Below are 21875 nucleotides of genomic sequence, written 5' to 3'. Positions count from 1 at the left end.
CCATGGAAATGAAGATTTTAACCGAGCCCATATTTTCTCTCTCTCTGTTTCAGGTGAGTAATCGTCAGCAAAATATCCATTTCGATTCGTCCCGCGACCCAGTTCTCGCTTTTAAATCTGAGTGAGTAGTATCAACGGCACCGCTTTATTCTACGCTATAAAATTAATCTAACGATATTGCATGGACGAACTTTCGCATGGAAGGAAAGAGAACGGTCGTGTTCTTCGGATTATTGCTCTTTTGTACAATAATCTCTCTCTTTCTCTCTCTCTCTCTCTCTCTCTCTTTCTCTCTCTTTCTCTCTTTCATTAATTTTAACGTATAAAACGATATATCATATAACTTGTATATTTGAGAATCGTTACATATGACTTCCTATCTAATTTTTTCTTTTCTTCTTCTTTTTTTTTTTTTTTTTTTTTTTTTTTTTTTTTTTTTTCATTTGAAGTATAATAACTGATTTACAATCAGTTCAATAAATATCATATATAGCAGCACTTATAATAGAGAGACAAAAGATAAAACAAATCAAAGCTGTGAAACGTTTTGAAAGCATGAAATGCTTTTGATTTATCCGGTTGACCGATCCTTTGTTAAAATATATAAAATATATTATTTAATAATTTCTATTATCTTTGAAAATGTATTTAATTTCGTAATAACAATGAAAGTAATGATCCGCATCGTTATTTATATTATTACATAAACCGTAAATATACAACTTTTGGTTAGACTTTTTTCGATTATTATTTCTTCTTTTATTTGCTCATTTAATTGTATTCATGTTTTTCCTTGTTTCGTATTATCGTGAAATATAAAAAACCAAAAAAAAAAAAAAAAACAAGATACCAACAGAATCTCCTCAAAAAAGAAAAATCTTTAGTTAAAACACTTTGTTAATCTCGTCAAGTACTTTGTACGTTGAAAAGCAATAAAAATTTCGCAAGCCATAATTATTCTTATTAAATAGGCGATACTTTAATTCACGTAGTTAATCTTAAGTCGAATCAGGTATCACAAGTATACGAAGTAATTATTTACTGACCGTGATAAGTAATTAAGATTATGAGGAGAAAAAAGAGAAAACAAAAAGAAATGTTATTTATATAGACTTTCATTTTATTTATATTCGCTTCCATTGTTCACCTTCGACTATAATAGTCATTCATTAAAGCAGACCAATTGTCTTTCGTACATGACATTTTTGCGATGACTCGTTATCGGTTCCGTTATCATTTCGTTCCACTTTTACAACTTCGAAAAGAAGAGTTGCTTGTATCGGTTTAAATTAGTAACAACGTTAAGTACGTATCGTATTCTTGTAATAATTTTTATGATGCTTGCCATTAATGGTACAATTTTTCTTCCCCGATCTTTTCTTCTTATTCTTATTCTTCTTTTTCTTCTTCTTCTTCTTCTTCTTCTTCTTTTTTCCCTTTTATTTCTTTCTTTTTGTATTCATTTGCACAAGCGTTCAAGTTTACGATTGCCAAGCACATTCTACGATTTCAACGAAGCAAAATTACTGTCGTTAGAGAACGCATCTACGAAAGTCGGTCACAGTAATAATGTCACGTTAATTCTCGTTAAGGGAATATCGCAGCGACGATCTTTTCTTTCTTCCGACGTTCCAAAAAAGAAAGAAAAAAAAAAAAAAAAGAAAAAGAAGAAAAAAGGCTTGAATTGTTTTAAGAAAAGATCGCAAACGATTTCGAGTGTGATATTTTTCACCAACTTACAATTTTTTTCGATACTCTGATATGTTTATACGATGTTTCACTTGTAATCGGTCGATCCTTTAAATTTATATATTGGAAAAAGAAAAGACAGAGGGAAAAAAAGGAACAAAAAAAAAGAAAAAAAAAAGAGGAAGATTCCATTAAAAGAAATATTTTTTTGAACGATTTGAAGATATTCTAAGATGGACAATAATAAAGCAAAATCATTAAGAGTACGATACTTTCGAAATAAGGAGCGATCTTTCGAAACAGTGAAATTTTTGGCATGATCTCAAGGATCACATGGATCGAATTCCTCGAAGGGTCAACATGCCCTTTCAGGATTCTCGTAATATCCGGCTAGCGTTTGCAAGGACGGTTGCGACTATCTAATTCAAAGAAAGATTCCACTTGTGTGTACGAGCGTATCTGGTATGAGAGTGTACTGTGTAATAGAAAGAGAAGGAAAGAGAAAACAAGAAAGACAAAGAAGAAAATGGAGGGATGAGTAAAATCGTGAACATGAGAGGGAGAGAGAGAAAGAGAGAGAGAGAGAGAGAAAGTAAAAGAGAATAGGACGACGACACTCTCTCGCTCTACCGAATGACAAATGGAGACCACAAGATTGCGCCTCCGACATCCAATTAGCCCGACCTTTCCCTGTCTTTCTCTCTTTCTCTCCTTCTTCTACCCCTTTCGTCCACACTCACGACGTCAGGTGCAGGACACATCGTCGAATTCAGCCTGTAAACGGGAACACGTAGACCAGGAAAGAGTCCGTCCTACGGACGTTTAATCAACGAAGTCCAAACGTTGTTCCACGCGAATTCATTGGCCGGTTGCTCGAAGAGGGGTAGAAATGTGACTCTCTCTCTCTCTCTCTCTCTCTCTCTCTCTTTCTCTCTTTCTCTCTTTGTGGCTGCATCCAACAGGAAAGGTCAACTATTTCTTTCTCTCGAATTTTGCCCCATGTTTCTAGGATATCGATCGGTGTCTAAAGGAAACCAGGTTGCGTTTAGGTACAGAATGTCAAAGGAATGAAATGTTAAATGGCCATGGAGACTTTTCATTGTTCAATTTCTTTGTTAAATTGAATCACATCGACGTTCGTTTTATATTTTTTATATATATAAAATTTTTATATATAAAATAGACTTTCACTGTTTCTGTCAATTAAATTATCCATATAAACGATTCAAATAGAAATTTATAATCATTCATTGAATTTGCTTTTATTCTGTAAAATGTATCAAAGAAAAATATTTTTTTTTTTTTTTTTTTTTTTTTTTTTTTTTTTTTATGTAATAATGGAAGGTATCTCATTTGGATACTCGAAACTACATCTATTTTCAATAGAGCTTACTCTTTAGATTAATTTATGGTTACGTGGAAATGGATTTGTCTTTTGTCTTGGAATTAATTACTTTTCCGTCCTTTCAAATAGAATAGAGTAATAAGTAATAAGAGAAACTAAAAGAGAAAAGAAAGAGAATAAAATGAGAGTAATAGAACATATTGAACTTAGTTTTCTTCAGATGTCTATCAATACTTTTACTATAGTTTATTAACCAGCCCGTTTTTTTTTTTAATAAACAATTAAACCTTGCAATAAGATCGTGTATATGTATATGTACGAAATTTTTTTGATCATGCATACAAGCACACATAATTACACACACACACACACACACACACACATACATGAAGTATTGTACATGATCAATTTTATCGTCGTTACCGATGAAACGTACTAGCAATATGTTAGAATGGAATGCCCTAAGCTACCTTCAAGATAAAATTTCTTACACGCTTTACTTCTTTTCTCTTTTTACTTCTTTAAAGTCAAAGAGATGGAGAGAGAAAGAGAGAGAGAGAGAGAGTGAGAGTGAGATTCGAAGACGTTTATCGTAAAAGCTTATAAAAACATCTCATTATTTTCCTCGATCGTTATCTTATAACAATTGATCCTTCTATCTTAATCATATTATAGATTTATTTTTTCTAATATTTATTCTATTATAGATACAACAATCGCGTATTGGTTATTTTTATTTTTTATTATCTAAAAATAAAAAGTATATTTCTACGTTCATTGTCAATTTCGCAATTAGACAAATAAATGAATTAATTTGAAAAAATTAGAAAAATTGATAGAATATTTGATCATTCAAATGATCACTTATGTTTTAATCTTTTAAAAATATTGATAACGTTAGAAAATATAAAGAAGAAAGTTAATGCAACGAAATGACAATGGATTATTCAAATTAAATAGTATTATTAATGCTGTTATTGATATTGATGTTGAAATAAATAAATCATATCATAGAAATCTCAAATTATAATCACCATGACACAATGCATAAGGAGGGATCGGGAATTTTCATTAAAAAAAAAAAAAAAAAAAAAAAAAAAAAAAAAAAAAAATATAAAAGAAAAAAAAGAAAGGAAACATTAGGCATTTAAATTCATATCAAACAGAAAAAAAAAATATACAATCGAATATAATCAATGTTACGTTGAAGACTTACAATATTTACATTTCATTAGTATAAACCCCCTCATCAAGAAACACAATAACGGGAGTAAGAGTACAACTTCTTTAAAACCTTCAATACGAAGTTTCTAACATTGAGAGACTTCAATGCAAAGTATAATTACTGGTGCTCTCGAATGAATAATCCTAAGAGTAAAACGTTACTCGGTTATATAATAAACGAACTCGTCAGGAAGACTTATATACTATACGTTAGAAATGATGATATTCGTAAAGCATTTACAAGTTCTCTCCATACAGGAAGAAATCACAGAATTCACGAGAAAACATCAGACCAAAGTCGAAGCTCATATAAATTCTTCAGTAGTAAATTGCTATACCAGCATAACTAGAATACTGGAACGCAAACACCTTCTCGATTTAATATAACTTCAAACTCCATCATACAAACAACTGTAAATAACAACACATATATGACTTACGTAGTGTTTGTAGCTTAATGTGTTGTAAAGCAAATGTTATCTTTTGTTTTTTTTTTTGTTTTTTTTTTTTTTTGTTTTTTTGTTTTATAATTACTCGTTAATATAATGTATAATAGATGTAAATAAACGTAAGATTTAGAAAACAAAAACAAATATTACGATTATAAAATAAATAATGCTTGATTCTTTTTGTTATTAAATAACGATAAAAGGAAATGTTTAAAAAGCTATTAAATGTTAAAAAAAAAAAGAAAAATTATTATGAGATCAAAAATTTATAATAAATCAATTATTTTTAAAACTAGCGTTACTGGTGTTAAAACATCAGACAGAGATTGTATCAATCACAACTTTATATAGTTCACGATTATAGTTTACGATAAATAAATTTATTTATTATAGTTTTATTACTATATTAAATATTTCTGAATAATTTTTCTTAATTTCCTTTCTACATTTTTTTTAAGATTTAACACGTCTACCATTATTAAAATTAAAAGTTCAAATTAAATCTAAATCATAAGTAGATATTCGTATAGCGTAACTTGATTTTATAATATCAATTTCAAATCAATCTTAATCAATCATTTAATCTATAAAATGAATATGTGTATGTAAGTGTGTCGATGCATATACGTTTACGCAAATGCATATATAAATTTGTATGCTCAAAAATATTACATTATGTATAAACGGAAGTAGTAAACTTAAAGGTAGATGAAGATCTTTCGTTAAGTACACACATTTAACTTTTCATCCACTCGCCAACTTTAATTACACCCTGTACAAAATTTTTTAAACATTTACGACCATACCTGTTAATATTTTAAATATTTCTGTAAAGCTAAAATTTTCGCTGCACATGAGATTTTCTTGTGATTTTGTTAATTTAATAAATAAAAAACAAAAAAAGGAACAAAAGAATAACAAAAAAAGCATCGCCATTTTTAAGTCGCTGCTCTAATCAAAGTAAAATTATTTGTTAATCTTCATTGCGATGAACTTCATTTTTTATACAAACTTCAAGTGAATTCACCTACAATAAATATCCCACACATTTAAATTTTGATATAACGTTAAGATTCGAAAGGGATTTTTTTTTTTTTTTAATATTTCGGAAATAATTATTTTCATATCGAAAATATAAGGAATTCTTTATTATTGTGTCTAAAAAAACCGATATGAAATATCTCGACGAATTCCATGCATTCAACGCGACATTATATATATATATATATATATATATATATATATATATATATATATATATATATATATAAGCCTTTCCTTATCATCCACTTCTTAATGCTCACTCATTTTCGTAGCTTTTTTACGGACGGTCCACTTGCACATTTTCTACTATATTCTGACCTGACATGAACTTGATTAATCGGTCAAAATAAATATTCTACCTTGGAACGAACTCTTTTCCTAGAGAGCTTGTAACAGTCTGCTAAGATATGATACTTCTTACTTTTTGACTTTAACAAAATAGTGAACTTTATCGGTGAAATATGTACTACATGATTTTTTGTTTTTCTTTGAAATTTGTCTCATGTATTTATTTACTTTGAAAAATTCGATTGAACGTATATCTTAAATTAAATGTTATAAGGAAAAAGAAAAATAAATATTTATTCGTTTAATGTAAATATATTTAACGTTTATATTTAATTATAAAATATTTTTCATTAATAGTCATCGATTAGAGAAACAATTAGTTATATTATTTTTCTTCGTTGTATTATTTATCGTATAAAATTTATTATAAAATAAACAAATTCAATGTTTATATTTATTATAATGATCTTAAATCATTATATTGAATATAATGATTTAAGATGAAATAAATGAATTTCTTCATTATTTTTAAACTACTCAAAAGTTACAAAGTTATAAACTCAAAAAAACCATCTTTGTCCGAAATTATCGATTGTATATGTATTGTATAAATTGTACATATATATACATATATATATATATATATATATATATACAATTTTTTTTATACGTGTACATGTGTATATACGCTATATAATTACAAACAATTTTCAGTTTTATTTACCTTGTAACAAAATAAAAAAAAAACTATTCTATTTATTGAATTGTTAATAAAGAAGCAAATCAAAGAATAATGATATTATGTTACAATGTAATTATATAATACAGTAGCAATATTGATTATTCCAAATGTCTATTCTAATTTATGTAGGAATAATGAATTTTTATATAAGAACCGATGGAATTAATTAAGAGACGAGAGGTTAATGTCCTCGTTCAAACTCGATGAGTCCAAATACTCCAGCACAAGAAAGATTGAATTGGTTAAACGAGACTCGCAGAATTTTCATCCTTTTCGTCATCTTTATTGTTCGGAGAATCGAACGATTCCATACGAGAAACAAAAATAAATCCTGTCTATTGTAAATTGTTCTTTGTTTGATAATTCAACTATTGAGTTGAATGCCACGTAATTTTACGATCTCGATTATAATTGTAAATAATCACGATACTTATGTAAATTAAACATAATAGATACAATGTCCGAAGCTTTTTACAAGATTATTAGGCTAAATAGTTAATATAATGATAAGTGTTTGAAATGATTAGAAGAATAAGTGTTTTTTAGGTATTGAAAAGCAACACAAGAATCATCTGAACATTTTAGTCTTAGAACGAATTAAGATTCATTATATATTATCGATCAATTTACGGTAATCAGATCGATGTAAAATCAAACAATCAGCTGATTAAACTTAACAAGTCGAATTTGTCGAGTATCGTAATGTTTGGTCTTAGTTACGTACAAGATGATGGAGGTGTGGAATAAGTTGCCTTAAGGTATCTTGAAGGTTACATTTACTTCGGTGTCTAGTTTCCATGAAAGTTTTCCTAATAATGCGAACTACATGCATTTGACTAGATGCATCGAAGTATAAACCAAATCGACAAACGATCAAATTTAAAGACTGAACGGAATCATTCCTACATTGCTCGAGTTTATATGTCCTTCAATAGCGAGTTCGTAAACGTTCATATATTCACTTGAATCTAATGATCTACGACATGTTCAATTCTATTCACCAAGAACGTGCTACTCTGATGATCACGTGACCTAGTCACCGCAATCAAGTGTCGTAGTCGTCGTATATAACAAGATAGAAGCGGCTTTGTTTCTAGACAGCACGTGTTTCAACTTGTGTTAAGGTTACATTGCTACGTTTAGTTTTTGCGTTTATCATAACTGATAAACTGAGAAGAAGAGAAGTGACTTGAAACGTTTTAGATTTTATCATCAGTTATTTGTAACAATCTAGCAGAGATTATTTAAAGTCTTTCTTTTTTCGATTTAATTGTTACTATTAATAACGAAGAATAAAATTACCAGGTCTGACAGGATCTTAAATGTTAGCTGAATAATACTTACATTATAATTGAAATAATCCAAATTTGTGAATATTCCATTCTTCCTACTCTTACGTATTGTCTAACGAATAAGACACGAGTAATGAAAGAAGTATGATTGAATATGTGAAAATTCTAAGAAGACTGACTTTAATATGATGAAAGAATTAAAATAATTGTTTATAATATTAAGTTAAGAGTCGTACTTTGTGAAAGGTACAAAGAATAATTCGTCGATACTCAAAAGGAGAATATTTGTCTTAGAGTTTTTTAATTGATTGTTCGTAGGTTTTATTTCCGATAAATAAATCATATGGATTTAATCAAATTAAATATTTAAAAAATGAAGAATTAACGAAGAAGAGGAAAATCTAAAAAAAGATATTAAGTCCTTTCAGATAATTGGTATATATTTCTGGTACTATTTTATATATATATATAAATATTAAGTCGGTCGATATCTGATTCGTTATCTGATAAAACATATATCAACAGTTTCTAAAATAATTCTTGACTCAATGAGAATTTTCGAATTTTCTTTTTTATACATTTTCTAACGCGATACCAACGTCGTTATTATCAAAGATTTTTATTTCGGAAACGTTGGAAAATATGTACATAACTAAAAATTCTTGTCAACGCGTGTATCATGTTTGCCATTTCTTTTTTTTTTTTTTTTTTTTTTTTCTTTTTCATTCTCTCTTTATTTTCTTTTCACTCTCTAGTCGCGTCTTTTTCCAACGTTGATTTTGAAGAGGATCAATTAATTAAAATCTCTGTATTCTCGACCTACATAGAGATTGCCCTGTCAAGTGGTTGAGCACTCTGAGCTTTGGTCGTAAATGTAGGCAAGGAAAAGATGTTAAAACAGATGCGGCACCTTTGCGTGAAAAAAAACGGCATACTCGAAAATCCCTACGTTTATAGTAACAGAAAAGGAGAAAGAGAGAGAGAGAGAGAGAGAGAAAGAGAGAGAGAGAGAGAGAATCCGGGAAATCTCTAATTAAAAATCAAAAGTCGAATAACTCGGCAATGTCGACGACGATGTTACTCGCGTGGATGCTGCAAAAAAAGATAGAAAAAAAAAGAGAGAGAAAAATGAAAAAGAAAAAAAAGAAAAAAGAGAAAGAGAGAAAGAGAGCAGGAGTAAGAGTAAAACCAACCATCCCTCTTTTTTATTAAACTCGACGAACGTGCAGGTAGAAAAGACTTGCTCTTTGACGAGAACCTTGATGGATCTCGAAAAACAACGTCTCTCCGAGCGAGAAAAACTCTAAATTTTTTTTTTCTTTTTTTCAGTTTTCCTCTCTCTCTCTCTCTCTCTCTCTCTCTGTTTTATATAGTTGCTCATAAATACGGAAACAAGAAGATCGGCAATAAAAAGGAAGTTTCGTATTCTAGGATTTTCTTGAAAATAACGTCGACTTATAAAGAATGCAAAAGACTAATTACTCCTACATGCAAGGAAAAGGAAATTTCATCGGCACACACACACACACACACACACAGAGAGACACATACATACACATATTCAACTCTTTAACATCATCTTTCACGCTTACAAACAAGCCCAAGCTATATCTTCGAATATCCATGGAATGTGAAGATAGGCCTTTTACCATCGCGAAGCTATTCGCATTCTTCGTGGTTTGCATAATTAGACCATAAAAATGGACGCGCTCAGCGCCATAAAGTAAATAGAGTGTTTCTGGAGGCTACAAAAGTATCGAATAACCTGCTGGGAAACAAAGGAGCGACGTTATTGCAAGCACTCACCGAGAGTAGAGAACAGTGGTAAGAAATTAGTTGTAAAGAGGGTTGGAGGTATTACGTTCATAGCATTTGTATTTCCCTAACGAGAATCTTGTTCATTTTGAATAAAAGAATAATTTCCTTGAAAATATGTTAAATGTATAAATTTGATATAATAATTGATTAAAATAATTATTAAAGTTGTCTATATAATATATATATATATATATATATAATGTTTATAATCTCACTTAATTTGATTATCTTAAATGTATATTTTGTTATTTTTGATGACACAGAAATATGTCTCTAGTCAAAATTGTTTGCTTTATAAATGGGAAATAAAATTTTATAGAAATTTTTATTATTTTAAGATCGTTTTGTTTATTTTAAGATACTAAGATTATTGATATTGCTTTCAATAAAATGACACATTGTTATTAGTATGATAGCTCGTTAAAATATAAATTTTGCTTGCGAAATTTCTTTCTTTCTTTCTTTTTTTTTTTCTTAGAATCACGTTTGAATGGGGGAAAAAAAAAATATATATATATATATATATAATATAAATCTTAAAGTTACGCGTTTCAATGCAAATGATGCATCTTTTGAGTCATGATTGTTATTAAGCGTTCGACTAATCTTAAGTAAAAGAATGATATTTTTCTATATAATTCATTATGATCGCAGCACATGCCATAATGAGTGCTTTTTTTCATATTTTTGACGATAACGAATTGTTTACATTAAACATAATTTATTTTGTTTTACTCCGAAATAAATCCAACAAATTTTTATCTTTTATTTTATTAATTTATTCATTATTTTTAATTTATTATTTAATTTACTATCAGATATTTGTCATACCCTTTCCCTTATATTTATTCAATATAAATGTTACCTTATAAATAGGAAATATAATTTATCGTCTTTGATTTAAAACGTTATCAATTTAACGGGGTAATATTTACAATCAGTTCTATTTGTCTCAATGGTTAATCTTGATTCTATTATCAATAAGCCTTACGATGCTTTCTTAAAATAAATTCAATTTCGAAGAGAAAAATATAATTTTGATTAACGTTTAATTGATATTAAATTAATTATTTGGAAATTTTTGATAATGAGTTCCATTGATGGAAATTACTAGCTATATTTAATATTTTTATATGCCCGTTATCTTTTCAATAATTGTTCAGAGAACATTGAATATTAGATATGGATTGCAATATATTGCATTAACGACCCGACCTATACAACGTATCTTTATTCAAATGAAAATTCGTTTACTTCCTTCCAGTAATTCGTATTTTCGGTCGATTTAATATCTTATTCAGTTATCGGTGAAAATCGAGTTAAATACGATGATAATTTAATGTTTGTTGAAAATCGAGGTAACGAAAGCACGATTTATAATAGTTATTTTCTTGATGATATTATCGGGGTTCGAGCTGGAAAATGCCGACGAAAAGATCGACAATATTTGTCAATGTCGATGATTTTACGTTTATCGAGATACGCGTTGTAATAATGCGGAGTTTGCTTGTGCAGATGCAGCCTTCCGTTGACACGCCGTTAGCATGTTTATCCGTCTATAAATTCAAACAGGTAACGTGAATAATAATAATAATAATTATTGTTATCATTATTATTATTATTATTATTATTATTATTATTATTATTATTATTATTATTATTATTATATAATATTGTATCTCCTTCTTTTCGTTACTCTTTAAAACACAACGGATAATAATAATTAATTTAATAATCATTTAACAATGAAATAATAACAAAATTCTTCTCAGATCCAAAATCAAATATCCTTTTCATATGTTCTCTTTTAATATATGCTAAGATATTTGTTTAATCGTTTCTTTTGAGAAGTGATTATTTCAAGCGCATGAAGTATCTGATAAGTTTGATATCAGCCCTGCACCAAAGCTTAGAACCGACTATAGCTGAATCCCAGCTTTGACTACATCGTTCTCGTTCCACTTTGTCCTACTTTCCCGCCATTCTCGTGCATGTATCTGTGTGAACCCGTACGCGAATTCGTTTTAAAATTTTCGTGATTTTCCAGGCAAACGAATTTGGCAAAAAAAAGAAAAAAAAAGAAAAAAAAAGGAAAAAAGAAAAAAAAAAAGAAAATCGGCTTTTCGTCGAAAGTTACGCTAGAGCACAAAGAAAACTATTCGGTAGCGATGAAAAAAAAAAAAAAAAAAAAACAAAAAAAAACAAAAAACAAAAAAGAGAGAGAAAAGAAAAAAAAAGAAAGTAAAAAAAGGAAAAACGAAAAAAAAAAGAAGAAGAAAAAAGAAAAAAGTGTGTCCAAAAACGAAGCTACAGGCACTCGACGAATTATTGCGCGAAAGTAATTAACGTTTTAAACGTCAGCACGTTGCACGTGCGAGTCGACGTTGCGTACAGTGTAATTTTTCATCCCTTGTCCTCTTTCGGATTCTTTCCTAAATTACGCGTCCACCACCCATCCCCTACCCCCTTCCATATACCCCATTGCCACTTTCAAAAATTTTCCAATAATGTCGTTAATTATTACGGCGCGTAATTAATATTTTAATGTGGCTTATCGCATTAACGCGAAACGGACGAGCTGCTTCTCCGGGTAAAAGAATTACGAACGATGAGATATGATTTTAACTGGAATGCCGTGTAATAAAATCATAAACAAAATGCGAGTGATGAAACCACCCGTGAACGAAATGTCTCCTTCCCTCCTTCTTTCTCCTCCTCTCTCTCTCCCTCTCTCTCTCTCTCTCTCTCTCTCTCTGTCTCTGTCTCTTGCTTTGTCCTTGTCAGCTGGATGAAACTGCAACGAAAGGACAGGCACGAGGGAGGGCCATGAAAAGTTCGCATAAATTATTCTCTCACATGGAATATTTTTAACGAATCAACGGGCCAAACCTGTGTGTTTAAAAGAAAAAGGAGAAAAAAAAAAAAAAAAAAAAGAGAAAAAAAAAAGAGAAAAGGAAGAGAAAAAAAGAAACAAAAACAAGAATAAGATAGACGAGTAAAGCAACGGGTAAAAGAAAAATCGTAAGGTTGGGTTAGAACTATGAAGAAAATGTGAAAACGTCATCATCCTCAATGTAGTCGTCGTACTCATAGCCGTTCAAAACGAAATAGGATTATTATTCTCTGTTTATGCACGACCTTTCGATATTACGAACTTTATCGCTTCCTGGCAACTCGAATACACGAATATACGAGGTCTCCTTTTTCTTCCTCGTCTTTCTTCTTTACCTCGACGTAGTTCGATGGATTCGTCAAAGCCGTGAGTTGAATATTCGATCGGTATTTTACTAAACAAAATGCTCCTGGCCCTTCTTATACATATATACATATTTACATATATTTATATAGATATATAGATATAGATGTGTTATTTATCAGGCATAGTTTTAAATTCCTAATAAAATGAATATTTGGAGAATATGAAAAGCTTATTTATATTATACAGGAGTAAGTCGTTAAATTACATAAAACATTAGAATACTAATTATTAATTCTATACCGAAAGTAACGACGATACGTGGTTATAATTATGAGATCGATCGGAATCAAGCACGATAACTAATAACATCGTAAATATAAATTATTTTGACCTTTAAACGAAGAATCGAACGATCGATTTATCAAACGATAAAATATATATATATATATATATTCTACGCTCGTGTTATATGCCATTAAAGAATGAAAGGGGTAAGAGGGTTGAAAGTTACAAAGCCGTCAGCTGGCGCCACATTCGGAGGATTCTGGCACTACGAGATATTGAGAAAGGGTTAGGATGGGAAGGTGGTGACTTAGGAAAGCAAGTTTATTTCGCAAAGCTTCTCGATCAAAGCCATTCCCGATGTCTATATAAACTATCTATGTAAGTTCGTACTTGAAACTTTGAAGAATTTTCTCTACTGGTACTGTAACTAAGGATCGTCAATTGAAAGATTTATCTACGGAGTATCGTTGAGAAGTAAATAATTATTTAAGAATTATTTAATCGGAATTCATTTGAAGAGATTCTCAAAGGGTACGAAGGAAATGAGAATTACGAGAAAGAGATGCAGAGAAAGATAGATAGACAGACGGACAGAGAGACAGAGATAGAGAGATAGAGATAGAGAGAGAGAGAGAGAAAGAGAGAGAGGAAGAGAGAGAATAAAAAGAGATCACTTGGCCGGTTATCAATCTGCAGCTGCCATTTAAGTAATTAAAGACAGGAAAGGTGGTCGGATAAGAGACCGAGTACGACGTTGTAACGAGTTCACAAAGAAATGAAACAAAGGTAAAAGAAGAGAGAGTAAGAGAGAGAGAGAGAGAGAGAAAGAGTGATGGGGAGAAAAAATGAGAGAAAGAGAGAGAAAATAGGGAGAGATAGGAAGAATCGATCGACGAAAAGTACCGTTGCACGGTGCACGAGTACGAGTCGCGTTGCAATAACCAACGCACCCTCGACGTAGATAATCGCCTCGTAATTCACATATCCATGGTCATTATTATTCATACTTCGAAGCGAGAGACCACGGTGTGCGAAGGCAAATTGCCAGCGAACGAGTCTGGCAAATACAACGTTGTACCTGCACGTATATGCGTATCTACGTAACATAGGAGCTTAGCTTTTCATCAAGCTTTATATAACGCTCAGGCCTTTCTCATGCACGTACACATTTTTGAAAGGTAGAACGTAATAGCGTATGTCGCGAAGAAAAAGAGTGAGTTTACTTTGGAAGTTAATAACACTTTAGTCAACCGAACGTAAAATCTCGATCGGTATAGTTGTTTTTTTTCTTTCTTTTTTTTTTTTTTTTAATTTCCACAGAACCGATCTCGAGAACAATGAGAATCAAAAGAAATTCTTTTTCTTTCATTTGTCGCATAAAATACGTAAAAAAAAAAAAAAAAAAAAAAAAAAAAAGAGAAGAGGAAAAAAAGAAAATTCAATTATTTCGGCAGACGAGATTTCGAAAAAAATTTACAAAACATATTATACCTTCTTATAATATCGAAATTTAACATTTATAATTTTCCCTGTTGATTCTCGTCAGAGATTATATCGAACGCCGAAATATTTCTTCGAGCGATGTACATATTATGTCGAAAACGTTCCATAGATATAAATTCATCGAATTCACATCGATCCTCCTTTTGAATGGGAATCGAACGTCGTCGTCGTCGTCGTCGTCGTCGTCGTTGTCGTCGTCGTCGTCGTTGTCGTCGATTCCAAGGAAATGTCTCGAACGAACTCCGGTACGAAATAACTCCAAATCTATCCCTTCCCCTCCATCGGCCGTCGTTCTCTCTACCACGTGTCAAACGAAAATATGTCACTGGCAGTCGGTCTGTGTCAGTCGGAGTACGCGCGGGCGCGGGCGCGCGAGCTCGCGTTTGCCGTTTCTCATCAACATGCGAAAACTTTGTTATTTGTTTGAACACGTTAAATTATGCATGCGCAATATGTCGACGGGCTTTTCGAGTGAGAGTGTGCGATTCTAGTATGCGACTGCTGGCGATGGTGTGTGATGGTCGAGGGTAATAGGTGAGGTGAGGTGAGATGAGGGGAGGGGAGAAAGAGAAGAAGAAGAAGTAGTAGTAGTAGTAAAAGTAAAAGTAGAAAAGAAGGGGAAGGTAGAAGGGATGAAGGGTGTTGCCATAGGCATTGGAAGCTTGCAACAGTCGAAAGGGGTGCAAACATCAAGACTCAAGCGTTTCTCTTTCTTTCAAACGTAATTAAAACAACAATAAAGTGCTAACGCACAACAATGAACGAAGCCTAATAACTTCCTGCAGGCTTGGAACTTCGAACGGGAGAGTCCGATGAAGGGGAGGGGGGAGGGAAGGGTTCGGTACTTTCCTTCGAGAAAAGGGTCGCTACGAAAAGTCGATTAAATTTTACAAACTCGTCTCTTTCTTTTACCATTATCTCCCGATGTTTTTTTCTCCTTTTCTATTTTAATAAGTATTACATCCGTTCGTTAACATTCCTTAAGATCGATTTAAATATTTAAAGGGTTTTAAAGACCCTTCAATAGATCGAATTGGAAATCGATTGGAGGAAAAAAAGGAAAAAATTACGATACTTTGGCCGAATTTATCGTATCGTTTAAACGTAGTTTTTATCATTCACAATTATATAATATAGCGTAAATATCGTGAAACTTTGCATTATTAATAATTTATAAGCATATATATATATATATATAAAAAACAAATAACAATGGCGTCCAACTGGATTACGATCAAAGTTACCAAAAATTCTCATATATCAAAGAATAAAAATCGAAAAATAATTGAATAAAGAAAAATATCAATTAACATCAAGTATTGGTATTTAACATTAAAACTTATATTAACATCAAGAATGAACGTTCAATGTATCTACGTACTAAAGTATGAAAGTTATTATGAATATGTTCGATTAGGTATATTTAATATCATCAGACAAAGAGAGAAATAGAGAGAGAGAGAGAGAGAGAGAGAGAGAGAGAGAGAGAGAGAGAGAGAGAGAGAGAGAGAGAAAGAGACTAAAAGTTATCAAAGGTGGTGAGGGCCAAAGACAGGATAGAAAGGGATAGAATGGGACAAAAGAGAGAAAAAGAGAGAGAGAGAGAAAGAGAGAGGGGATCGAGAGTGTGCATGGATGTGCACGCGCGTATGCCTGGAAAATTGCTAGACAGACCAGCTCTCTCGTTATGTCGCCTACGTGTTGTATACGCATATACTGATATAAGTGTGCGTATGTGCTTATATATGTGCGTATATGCCTATGTATGTGCGTATGTGCGAGCTTTTGGAATTCTAGTTACACACGTGGCAACATATGAGATGCATTTTTTTAACCGGTCGACAAACGAACGAACGAACGAACGAACGAACGTACGTACGTACGTGACGCGACCGGGCTAATCAAAATCCGATGCAGCAGCAACGACCGTCGATTAAACGACAACCCCTCCTAGAAAGCCGTTTGCCTGCTATGCACCAAGGGGTTCGTCGATTTTTCGAGGGTGTGTGAAAGACAAAGAGATACATGAAGTGTTCAATTCCGACGTTCTTTCTTCCTCTCTTCTTTCATTATATTCCTAGCTTGCGTCTTGCCATTAATCTTTGATTATTGAAATCGATCACGTGACATACGTTTTTATTAAACTTCAAAATGATTTTTCATTGTGGATAAAGAGGGAGAAATAAATGAAAAGAAAAAAAAAAAAAAAAAAGAAAAAAAAAGAAAAGGAAAAGAAAAAGAAATAGAAGAAAAAGAAAAAATATCGATAGAATCTTTACGGCTTAACGTAATTTTAAATTTAAATTTGAGGAACTTCGCAGGCTCGAAATTACAATGATGGAAAAGGGCACGAATGAATTTTTCAAGATTCTCGAATAAGATGAGAAACCTTACGAAAATGGACATTTGTCGGTCACTCGGAAGGAAGATGATTGAGTTTCACGATTCTGGATGAATTCTTGTTACCATTGGACGTTCCTCCGTTTCCGAGCTTTTACCTTACTCGAGGAGATGGTAAAAAAGGAGGTAAAATTGGAAAAAGTAGGACGTATCGAGTTCCATGGCAAAAGAGTCACGAGGAATGTGCGGAAGCTGTATTCCAGTTTCCGACTGTCGGTTTAGCGTTTATCTCTTTTAAACGACTATGTTTTCTCCCTTTCTGTCTCTCTCTCTCTCTCTCCTTCTCTCTTTCTCTCTTCATTTATCTTGTATCCTTTTTTTTTCTCTCTCTCTCTCTTATATTCTACCCGTAGTAACGTCATGGTAAAGAAATAATTTAGGGAAAACTTCACAACATGCATACGCGATCGTTTTCTTGTAGACACAGCTTGCTTTCCGTGTACTCGTCATTCTTTTTTTAGTTAATTTCATATCCCTGAGAAAGAGAGAGAAAGAAAAAGCGAAGGGGAAAGAGAGAGAGAGAGAGAGAGAGAAAGAAAGAGGAAAAGAGAAAGAGACAAATAAAGAGAGAGAGAGAGAAAGAGAGGAAGGAAGAGAGAGAGAGAGAGAGAGAGAGAGAGCAAGAGAGATGGTAAAGGGAATTTCGATATGTACATTCGGCCATCTGCGCGACCTCAATAGCACTGCAAGCACGAGAGGTCGGAGAATACATTGGGAAATCGAAATGGATACCTCGGAAGAATAATTTCTACGTGAGCGATCGTTTAATCATTAGAGTACACGATAGGAATATCTACATATATCTAAGGATCAAACACATAATCGGTTTTTAATTAATGAATATTTATTTAACAACGTTTCCTGTAAAAAAAAAAAAAAAAAAAAAAGAAAAAAAAAAAATAAAAAAAGTATAGAACTATATGAAAGATTTTTATCGCTTGTCACGCTTTAAACTGCAATGATATTTTAGAGGAAAAAAATTAATTCCCAAAACAATTTTCCTTTTACTTTTTTAGAGATTTAAAAGTATTTAAACTGTATAAAATTTACAGTGTATCCCACATAACTGGAACAGACTGCATCGTTTAAACGGTTGAAAACAGATAAAAATGATGAAGGTCAAAGTTAAATGGCATGAGATAGTGCATAATATAATTTTATGTACTTTTTGCGCATTGATGCATCAGAAAAATTCAACTACATATTTTTTCTTTTCAATGGAAACCTATATTTATTATTACAACCTAATAGTTGTAATATATGTAATCATTACAACCTAAGAAAGTTATCCTAACGTATAACATTTAAGTATGATTAATACTTTTATGGAGAGCATAAAAATTTGCATCAATTGATATAGCCAAAAATATAGCTTATCATTAAAAAAAAAAAGAAAGAAAAAAAAGAAAGAAAAAAAAGAAGAAAAAAAAAAGAAAGTACAGTTGTATTTTTTTTGATGCATCGATACACATAAGCGAATAAAATCATTTGCATTTGATGTATTCTCCAATATCATTTAACTTTGGACTTATAACATCTTTTTTCTATTTTCAATCAATTTAAGAGATACATCCTATACCAATTGACATCCTGTAAATATATTTTACTTTTTATATTATTTACTTTTATTATATATAATAAATGTAAGATAGGGGTGTGATATAATTTTATCTGATCTATTTAATGTAAATATAAATAAATATGATGTAAAGTATTTAATGTAAAGTAAACAAATAAAATGATATTTAAAATACAATACTTTAGTATTTGGAAATTTTAGACTTTTTATATTTTGATACTTTGTTGTAACCCTTTACTCTTTCATAATTTCATAAGATTGTATCAAATGCATTTAGTAATTTAATCGAGTAGCAAATTAGTACAAGTTTAGCAAACTGAACTATACTTAAGAATTAATACTGTTGAACTTTCAAAATTAAAAGAGATGGGCAGTAGTAGTAATCATACGCCTTTTAACGAAACGCGACGCTCAGTGAGTGCGTGTAACTTTACTCGACTATGAAAATCTAGAGAAATTGATCTACTCGACTAAATCGTTTTACTAAACTATTCCACTAAATTTTACTGTTCGCACCGTGTGCGAACAATAAATTGCTCACCACTCGACTAAATTACTGAACGTGTTTGAGCCAGCTATTATTGACAGCCTCTCTCTTTCGATTTCGAACAATGTTATTCATTGCATTCATATGTCATGCATCTATTCCTTAATAATGCATTAAAATAATATTATTTTTACAATAAATGTGATAAACAATGCATGACACTTTTCTAATAAGGAAATTTCTCGACATATGTATCTATATATATATATGTATATATATATACTGAAATTTTTATCTGAGATTGGAAGATGATCAATTAAGAGATACTATAAAATATTTCCTATCTATGACGGATTAAAAACTTTTTTTTTTTAAATCGATTTTTATTTTGAAATTTAAAAATCATCGAATATAATTATTTTTATATTATCAATTTCGTCGAGAGAAATCAAATAATTTTCTTTATGATATTGTTGAAAAAACAATTTTACATTTTAACCAAAAGAAATTGTTTTGTTGTTTGCACTGCTGATTATACAATTAAATATCAGAAAATTGAAATATAATTTTATCGTCAATAACGGGGTGGCACAGTGGCAGATATCAAAGTTTGTTCTTTTCTTTTTTTTCTTTTTTTTTTTTTTTGTAAGTTTTAACTTATCATTTATCTTCTGTACACATTAAAAATATTTTTCTTTTATATTTAAGTCCGAAATAAAATTTTATTTTATTTTTAATATCATGTTTTTATGTTATATAAAAGATCTATGTTATACATATATATATATATACATATAGATATATTGATCTCAAAGATGAATCGTATTCATCGATGTTATTTAATATTTTTAATAAATTTACATACACAATTATAAGTAGAGAATCAACATTATTATTTTTATTTAATTTATATATTTTTTTTTATAGTTATTCTCTTGCATTTGTTTCATTTACTTTCTTCAATATTATTATTGACTGTAAAATATTCTAACTACTCGATGGTTAATAATTATACAAGATCGATTTAGATGCAAAAGAAGTATAAATGCAAAGCTTACTTTTACACTTCAAGGAATATTGTCACTATTAATTCTCTTTTCCAATAGACTCTAGATATCTCTACTATTTGTCGAACTTTTCTTTCCAACGTCACATTGGATGATATTGTTAATTTCCATGAGTATCACATAGATCTTATATATATATATATATATATATATATATATATATATATATATATATATATAGATTATTTCCGAGTATTTTTTATTTTCATATTATTTATTAGATACATTTTGTAATATCGATTATTCCATAGAATTCTTTGCAGTAATAAATAAATATTTTATTTAAATGTATTTAGTGCTCAAGCGCTGGAAAAATTCAAGGAATAATACATATTTATATATTTTTTGTTATTATTTGTTATATTTATTTATATCGTATATTAATCTGTCAGAAGCAATTTTCAATCAGGTCAATAATAAATATTGATAAAGTGTAAACGAATATTCATTATAATAAAATAATAAAATAATCGATGGTTGTATCTTGCAGTGACCTTTGTGGCTTCGTTGAAATCAAATTAACCTTGGAAAATTATCAAGTATCAAATAATAAAACAACAAGTTTTACAAATAATAAAACAACTAATACTTGTTAATGATAAATATAATTAAGAATAAAATAAAATTTTTCTTTGCATTTAAATAAATATATTAGAAAAATATATCCTGAATATAGAACGAAACAAGTAATCAGTAAAAAAAAAATTGCGAAGAAATAAAGTCAGATTGTTTTTGATTTTATCAAAAACAATTGAACATTTTACTTTACTTAACTAAACGATACCATTAATATAAACAAAATTGGAGACAATTCGATGACTTTTAAATTTCAATATAAAAAATCAATTTTATGGAAAATAAATGAATGCGCACTGTATATCGCAAAAAGAAAAAAAAATGTTAAATATCTCTTAACTCATCGATTATCAAAATGTTTCTGGCTAAAAGATGCAAATCAGTAATATACGTCATTGGCCTTTCATTGTGTCGGCACGTAACAGCCAGTTTCGTTAATTTCAATGAGGGTGACGTAAAAAAAAAAAAAAAAAAAAAAAAAAAAAGAAAAGGAAAAACAAAAAAAGGAAGAGCATAAAAAAATAAAAGAATATAAAAAAGAAAAGAGAGAGAGAGAGAGAGAGAGAGAGAGAGAGAGAAACAATTGGAGTAATTCTATTCGAGGTCAACAAGGTCCGAATAAATGTAAATGATTGCATGAACGAGTGTTTGAACGACAAGGCCTTTCCGTTCCATGCCTACCTACCGCGGGCAATAATTGAAGCGACACACGGAGTGCAATTAAATTGAAAGTTCCAGGAGGAGGAAGAAAGGAAGGAATGTGAATGACGCCTCACGTCTCTCACTCTCATCGTTTTCCATGGATGCACGTGCACGGTAGATTCAAGTGAGTGCACGTGACACATCGAGACCTTAATAGCGCTGTCTCGAAGGGATTTGTGGTTTGGG

Source organism: Vespa mandarinia, chromosome 3 (assembly GCF_050613455.1).
Source record: "Vespa mandarinia isolate Hongniang chromosome 3, ASM5061345v1, whole genome shotgun sequence".
NCBI classification, from domain to species: domain Eukaryota; kingdom Metazoa; phylum Arthropoda; class Insecta; order Hymenoptera; family Vespidae; genus Vespa; species Vespa mandarinia.
This window is presented reverse-complemented; position numbering follows the sequence as displayed.